General features: G+C 40.8%; 1 protein-coding gene across 7 annotated transcripts in view; it reads right to left on the reverse strand.

Moving 5' to 3' along the window:
• The window catches only part of TPRG1 (tumor protein p63 regulated 1), a 363,442-nt gene extending 356,196 nt beyond the window's left edge, over nucleotides 1-7,246 (reverse strand). For 6 of the 7 annotated variants that reach the window (XR_008710456.1, XM_055568733.1, XM_055568729.1 and 3 more), the window contains exon 1: nucleotides 7,054-7,231. The gene's annotated coding sequence lies outside the window, so the exon portion shown is untranslated. Of the gene's footprint in view, nucleotides 1-7,053 lie in introns of all 7 variants that reach the window. The other variant, XM_055568727.1, reaches the window with a different exon arrangement.
• Between the last annotated feature and the right edge of the window lie 390 nt (nucleotides 7,247-7,636).

Genomic DNA, 7,636 nt, shown 5'->3' on the forward strand with positions numbered 1-7,636 from the left:
AGACTTAGAGAACGAATTTATGATTACCAGAGGGGAAGGATGAAGGGAAGGGATAGTTAGGGAATTTGGGACAGGCATGTACATTCTGCTATATTTAACACGGATTACTAACAAGGACCTACTGTATAGCACATGCAACTCTGCTCAATGTTATGTGGCAGCCTGGATACTGGATAGGGGGGAGTTTGTGGGTAAATGGATACAGTACATGTATGGCTGAGTCCCTTCCCTGTTCACCTGAAAATATGACAACATTGTAATCAGCTATACCCCAATACAAAATAAAACATTTAAAAAAGAAAGATCCCACATGATGCAATGAAAATCCTGTGTGCTGCAACTAAGACCTGATACAGCCAAATAAACAAATATTAATTAAAAAAAAACAAACCCTAGGAAAGAAACCCCCCAAAATTAAAAAGAAATAAAATGGAAAACCAACAAGGACCTACTGTATGACCCAGGGGGCTCTGCTTAAGGTTAGAAAGCAGCCTGGATGGGAAGGGAGTTCGGGGGGAGAACAGATCCGCACGTATGTATTGTTGAGTCACTCCGCTGTACCCCTGAAACTATCACAATGTTGCTCCTCAGTTTACTCCAATATAAAATAAAAAAATTAAAGGAAGAAATAGATTTACAAGAGTAAAAAGAGATTTTATGGCAAGTTTAAAAAGGCCAAACCTTCAAGAGATTAGTACTCAGGAGACATAAGCAAGCCAGTTCTCTTGGACCTCACTTTGATAGTTCCATCTTAAAACTAAAGAAACACCTGTGTCAGATAATCAGAAAAGGTGGTTAAATCTGGGAATCATTAGAATCCTTATATTTTAATACAAGACATTGATTTGCTGGTCAGTATGCCAAGTGCTTTCTTTAAGCATGCATTTTCCAATTCCGGAATTCCTTCTCAATTTTTCTTGAATAACCCACTCCCATAACCTATTCTCCATTATTTCCAGTTTCCAGTTTTTGTTTTTATTTTGCTTGCTTTTATTTGTCTTAATGAAGCAAGTATTTATAAAAACTTGAAGAATTCTTCTAGATATTAATTTTTGTCATCTTTTCAGTTGTTTCACCCGCAAACTAATTGTATTTTCTAGCCTTTCCAAAGCAAATAATTTAATTTTCATTGAAACAATCTCTTATTTTCACATTCATACTTTGTTTTTATAACATTTAAGTAATATATTAACTAATGCACTTGGCATAAACAAGCTTTGTGAAAAAAATCAGTTGACCCTTGGTAAGCATACAATTCAACTGATGGGAGGAGATGAACACAGGACAGGAGAGCAGCCTCATAGCTCGGAGTACTTAGTGTGCTATGGGCATCTGTCAGAAGGCTTTACAAAGGGAGTGAAGGGCTTCTGTCAGTTACGTGGAGTTACATCTACTGACTAATGAGCGCTCCGCAAAATGAGAGAGAAGGAGAGAATGAGGACTGAATTCCTGGACCATGAAATGCACAGGCAGTGTATACCTGCTGTCTCTATGTCAACAAGTGGCTAACGAGACACTAAGTCTAACTTTATGAAAAGAGAGCTCATGTCCTTCACTTTCTTGGAAACCTCATTCCAAGGTTAACTCAAGGATTTATATAGATTGTGAAGTGGTCTTAGACCCTTCTGATGACATCTAAGGAGATTTTTCTGCAAAGTTGTTTTTTTTTTTTTTTTCCCTTCTCCAAGAAAATGCACAGATGCGTTAACAACTGCACTTGTCTTTGGAAAGTTCATAGATCTCCCTGTGAATCCCCCTCCTACAGGATTCTGAAGATCCCAGAATAGGTATAACTTTTCCAAAAGCGAGGAGTGCTTTGATAATGGTAACAATACCACCATTTGGGAGAAACTCTGAAGCAAGATGGGCTTCCCTGATAGCTCAGTTGATAAAGAATCTGCCTGCAATGCAGGAGACCCTGGTTCAATTCCTGGATTGGGAAGATGCCCTGAAGAAGGGATAGGCTACCCACTCCAATATTCTGGCCTGGAGAATTCCATGGACGGTATAGTCCATGGGTTTGCAAAGTGTCAGACATAACTGAGTGACTTTCACTTCCACTTCACTGTGCCAAGATACAACATACGCTTGAAAACCTTAGCCATTTGCTCCAGAACAGCCCTAGCCCTCAGTGATCACACAGGTCCCCCCTGTCTGAATAAATTAGGGCTCAGAGAGGACAGTAGTTTGTCTGAGGTCATCTGTCCATGACACAGTGCTCAGAACAGATTATTTCTCTATACTCCGGAAGTTTAAGAAAATAGCTTCTCTTGAATGGCTAGTGAATAGGGCCATAGGTGTATTTGAAACCCAAATATCCAGCCAGAGTCCAGTTTCCAGGTTCACAGAAGGCGAAACTCTGGAAGATGTAGGAGTTGAATCCTGAATCTAGAGCACCAGCAAAATGTCCTGGGCTCTACTTCAAGCTTTACTCCATAGTCACTCATGGTGGAAGTCATTTCTATTCATGTGGTTTAATTATTCATTACATAATTTGACTAGGACATTTCTAAGCTTCATTTTGTTTCTTGTTGTTCAGTTGCTAAGTCATGTCCTACTCTTTTGCAACTCCACGGACTGTATGTAGCCTACCAGCCTCCTCTGTCCATGAAATTCTCCAGGCAAGAATACTGGAGTGGGTTGCCATTTCCTTCTCTAGGGGATCTTCCCAAACCACAGATCGAAGCCATGTCTCCTGTATTGGCAAGCAGATTCTTTATCACTGTGCCACCTGGGAAGACCCCAATTCCCATTAGCAATTCCCAAAACAAAGTCTGGGTTTTCCTCCTTTTCTTGGCCTTTTCTCCATTTGGCGCAACCCAGAGATGATGACCACTAGGGGTCAGACCTGCAAGAAGGTATCCAAGTCATTTTTTTGTTTGTTTTGTTTTGTTTTTTAATTAGGAGGAAATGAGAGGTCTTCTAGCCCAGCATGTATTGCCACATTTAAACTCTTTCAACATGGGAGACTCTTAAATTCTTAAAGATTTCTAAGAAACAGAGGTTTCACAACCCTCTCTTCCAAGAAAGTCTTCCTTATATTTAACCTAGATCTCTCAAATATAATTTGAAGCTATCTCTTATGGTGGTTCAACAGTCCATGAACCAAGAACTTCCAGATATTCAAGATGAATTTAGAAAAGGTAGAGGAACAAGAGATCAAATTGCCAACATCTGTTGGATCATAGAAAAAGCAAGAGAGTTCCAGAAAAACACTTCTACTTTATTAACTACGTCAAAGCCTTTGACTGCATGGATCACAACAAACGGTGGAAAATTCTTAAAGAGATGGAAATACCACACCACCTTCCCTGCCTCCTGAGAAATCTGTATACAGGTCAAGAAGCAATAGATAGAACCGGACATGGAACAATAGTCTGGTTCCAAAATGGGAAAGGAATATGTCAAGGCTGTATATTGTCACCCTGCTTATTTAACTTATATGCAGAGTACATCATGCAAAATGCTAGGCTGGATGAAGCACAAGCTGGAATCAAGAATGACAGGAGAAATATCAATAACCTCGGATATGCAGATGACACCACCCTTATGGCAGAAAGCAAAGAGGCACTAAAAAACTTCTTGATGAAAGTGAAAGAAGAGAGTGAAAAAGCTGGCTTAAAACTCAATATTCAAAAAACTAAGATCAAGGTATCCATTACCATTACTTCATGGCAAATAGATGGGGAAACAATGGAAATAATGACAGACTTTATTTTCTTAGGCTCCAGAATAACTGCAGATGGTGGCTGCAGCCATGAAATTAAAAGACACTTGTTTCTTGGAAGGAAAGTTATGAACAACCTAGACAACATATTAAAAAGCAGAGACATTACTTTGATGATAAAGGTCCCTCTAGTCAAGGCTATGGTTTTTCCAGTAGTCGTGTATGGATGTGAGAATTGGACTGTAAAAAAAGCTGAGCACCAAAGAATTGGTGCTTTTGAACTGTGGTGTTGGAGAAGACTCTTGAGAGTCCCTTGGCCTGCAGGGAGATCAAACCAGTGAATCCTAAAGGAAATCAGTCCTGAATATTCATTGGAATGACTGATGCTGAAGCTGAAACTCCAATACTTTGGCCACCTGATGCAAAGAACTGACTCATTGGAAAAGACCCTGATGCTGGGAAAGATTTAAGGAGATGGGGATGACAGAGGATGAGGTGGTTGGATGGCATCACTGACTCAATGGACATGAGTTTGAACAAGCTCTGGGAGTTGGTGATGGACAGGGAGGCCTGGTGTGCTGCAGTCCATGGGGAATGACTGAGTGAGTGAACTGAACTGAACTTACGGTGGTATCTCAGGGAACACCAGTAATGCTTGGCTATTATCCTCTGGGTAAGATAGGCGCTCTTCTGAGCAAGCGTCAGTTTATGTCTCAGTTTCCATATCTGTAAAATGGGAGCCAGGATTGAAGTCACTCTTTCACTAAATAGCACCTAAGTATAGGCTTCCCGGGTACATGGATGCTAAGTCGCTTCAGTTGTGTCTGACTTTTTGCAACCCTATGGACTATAGCCTGCCAGGCTCCTCGTTCCATGGGATTCTCCAGGCAAGAATACTGGAATGGGTTGCTGTGTCCTCCTCCAAGGGATCTTCCTGACCCAGGGATCGAACCCATGTCTCTTATGTCTCATGCATTGGTAGGCGAGTTCTTTACCACTAGTGCCACCTGGAATTCACCTGCAAATGCAGGAGACACAAGGGGTGCAGGTTGATTCTCTGGGTCAGGAAGATTCCCTGGAGAAGGAAATGGCAACCCACTCCAGTATTCTTGCCTGGATAATTCCATGGACAGAGAGCTACCGTCCATGGGGTCGAAAAGCGTTAGGCACGACTGAGCATGCACGTATGCACTGTAGCTGGCACTGTTTGCAGGAAACACAGACACGGACCTGCCCTTGACGAGTTTTGATGATCTCCAAGATCTCTGACGTTAGCTCTAAAGTTCAATGATTAAATGAGGTTACTTGTCATTTTCTTAAGTAGGGCCGCATTAACCTTTCAAAATAGAGGAGGCCCTTAATGTTCCTTAAAGCCATTTACAGTAGGGTTCTATGGTTCTACTTGCTGGGCTTTTCTAATCCTAGTAGCCTTCTTTCAGAATTCTTTCTTTCAATCATCTTAATTATGCTTTATAACTTTCTTTTCCCTCAAAACCTGTCCATATTTTATGGCTCAGATGCACCTTTTCACTAAGTATTCTTCTCATCCAGAGCTCACCATCCCTACTCATTTTTGAGGCTCTATTGACCCCAGAGGTATGGAGGTGAATACAGAGGTGAATATGGAGGTATGGCAGAGGGAGAGCCCAGATTCACATCCCTCAACCTCTTCCCATCCCACAAGAAGCTTAGTTCCCTTGTTCTTTGTTTTAAAAATACTTGTTCTATATTTTTAAATCTCTGTGTGCGTGCGTGCCTAAAGCTCAGTTGCTTCGGCCATGTCTGACTCTTTGCGACCCTGTAGACTGTAGGAAATGACAACCCACTCGAGTGTTCTTGCCTGGAGAATCCTAGGGATGGGGGAGCCCGGTGGGCTGCCATCTTTGGGGTCTCACAGAGTCGGATACGACTGAAGCGACGCAGCAGCAGCAGCAGCAGCAGACTGTAGCCTAGCAGGCTCCTCTGTCCACGGATTCTCCAGGCAAGAATACTGGAGTGGGTTGCCATGTCCTCCTCCAGCAGATCTTCCCGACACAGAGATAATACCTGCATCTCTTATGTTTCCTGTGTTGGCAGGTGGGTTCTTTACCTCTAGCATCACCTGGGAAGCCCCTTTTAAACCTCTATATATGTGTGAAAATTTCATCCAATATAAAAATGTCTACATTCAAGAAAAAAATTCCCCATTTCTTCCTCTTGCTTCAATTGTGTGTCTCAGAGGTAAAGGCCATGTGTGGGTTAGTGATTATCCTTCCAGATTTTCGCCTTTTGTACACACATACAAGCTTTTTCTTTTTTACCAACTCAGTATTTTCAACGAGGTATGTGCATCACTTACTAAAGATAGCTTTATAGTGGGAATGAACAAACTGCCAATACATCCAGTAATGAGAATGAGTAATTGAAAACATTACATTGAGCGAAATTAGACTTACACAGACAAGTACATACAGTACTGTATTATTCCATTAGTATGAAATTCTAGAACAGGTCAAACTAATCCATGGTGAAAAATATCAGAACAGAGTTTTCTCCTAGTTGGGGAAGATCGTGATTGACACGAATGGGATATGAGATGCACAGATGTACTCATTTGTCAAAGTTTAGTGACTGTATAATAAAAACTATTCATTTCATTGTATATAAATGTATACTTTTAAACAGTCAACAAATATTGATCTCCAGCAAATGCTGAAGAATTTAAGAAGGCAATGTACTGTTGCCTGCAAATTACTTTGAAATACATAAAATGTGGATTGGTGGATGGATAAAGGAATGGATAAATAATAAAGCAAGTTCTGTAAAATGTTAATGATAGAATCTAAAAAGTGGGTCTATGGGTGTTAAAGAATTTTCTCATCTTTGCTACAGATTTAAAATTTTTCACAATAAAATGGAAAAAAGTACTTTGAAAAATTTTTAAAACATACAAATAGAATAGACTATTATTGATCATTGATAATTATTATTAATAGTAACAATAAGTCATCACATTTTGCAGCCCCTAGAAATAGCATAAGGGTAAGGACCTAATGCTGTCCTCTAGATCCTCACAAATTAGTAACTATATCATTCATATAGGCTCCTCTGGAAATAATAGTCATAGATGATATACTGGACACTCCTACATACCATAAGCTTCAAATACAGTATATCACTAACTCCTTTCACTTTGAAAAATATTAGTATTCCTAGCTTAAGGAAAAGCAGGATAATAAGGCTTGGACTTAAGACAACTAATTCCAAATCACATGACAAGTGAATGGCTGGGCCAGGATTAAAACTTAGTCTTACATAATCCTGAAGCCCATGCTCTGCTCACTAGAATACACTGTCTCTCAAACAAAGCCCCTCCTGGCCTCTGCCTGCCAGGGAGAACCACAGACCTGGCATCAAGGAATGCAGAGGATGCGAATGGAGGAATCCCCAAACTTGTCATGGAGCAGTAGCTGCCTTGGTCACCTGGACCTCCTGGTGATGGCTGAAGTTAGCTCCAGAAGCCCTCAGCGTCAATCAGCACAAGCTTCAACATGAAGTGACAACCTCCGGGCGTTGTAGAGGGAGTTAAAGGCAGTAAACTCTAAGCCAGCAGTAAAAATCCAATGTGTTCTGATGTGTCAGATCAAAACTTGGAAACCTCAAGGGTTCCACCCTCCCCACCTCCCCCTCAACAGCTGCAAATGTTTGTTTTATTTCTCTCACATCTGGCCAGCCCATGTATAAACAGAACGAAGGGTCAGAGTGAGGAAAAGATCTGAATGCCTCATTTCTTAGCCTCTTCAGTATATAATGGAATGGGACAGAGACTGAGTTAGGAAATATACATTTTTTAAATTTCATTGAGATTGAGGCAGTAGTTTATGAATGCACGTTAGGATTTCTTACTGATAGGTCCTTTTTCATACCTTTGTAGGAAGGCAGCTGGGGAGTGGTGAAACCTCTAGATTGAAAATTAGATGACCCAGATTC

Source organism: Bubalus kerabau, chromosome 2 (genome assembly GCF_029407905.1).
Source record: "Bubalus kerabau isolate K-KA32 ecotype Philippines breed swamp buffalo chromosome 2, PCC_UOA_SB_1v2, whole genome shotgun sequence".
NCBI lineage: Eukaryota > Metazoa > Chordata > Mammalia > Artiodactyla > Bovidae > Bubalus > Bubalus kerabau.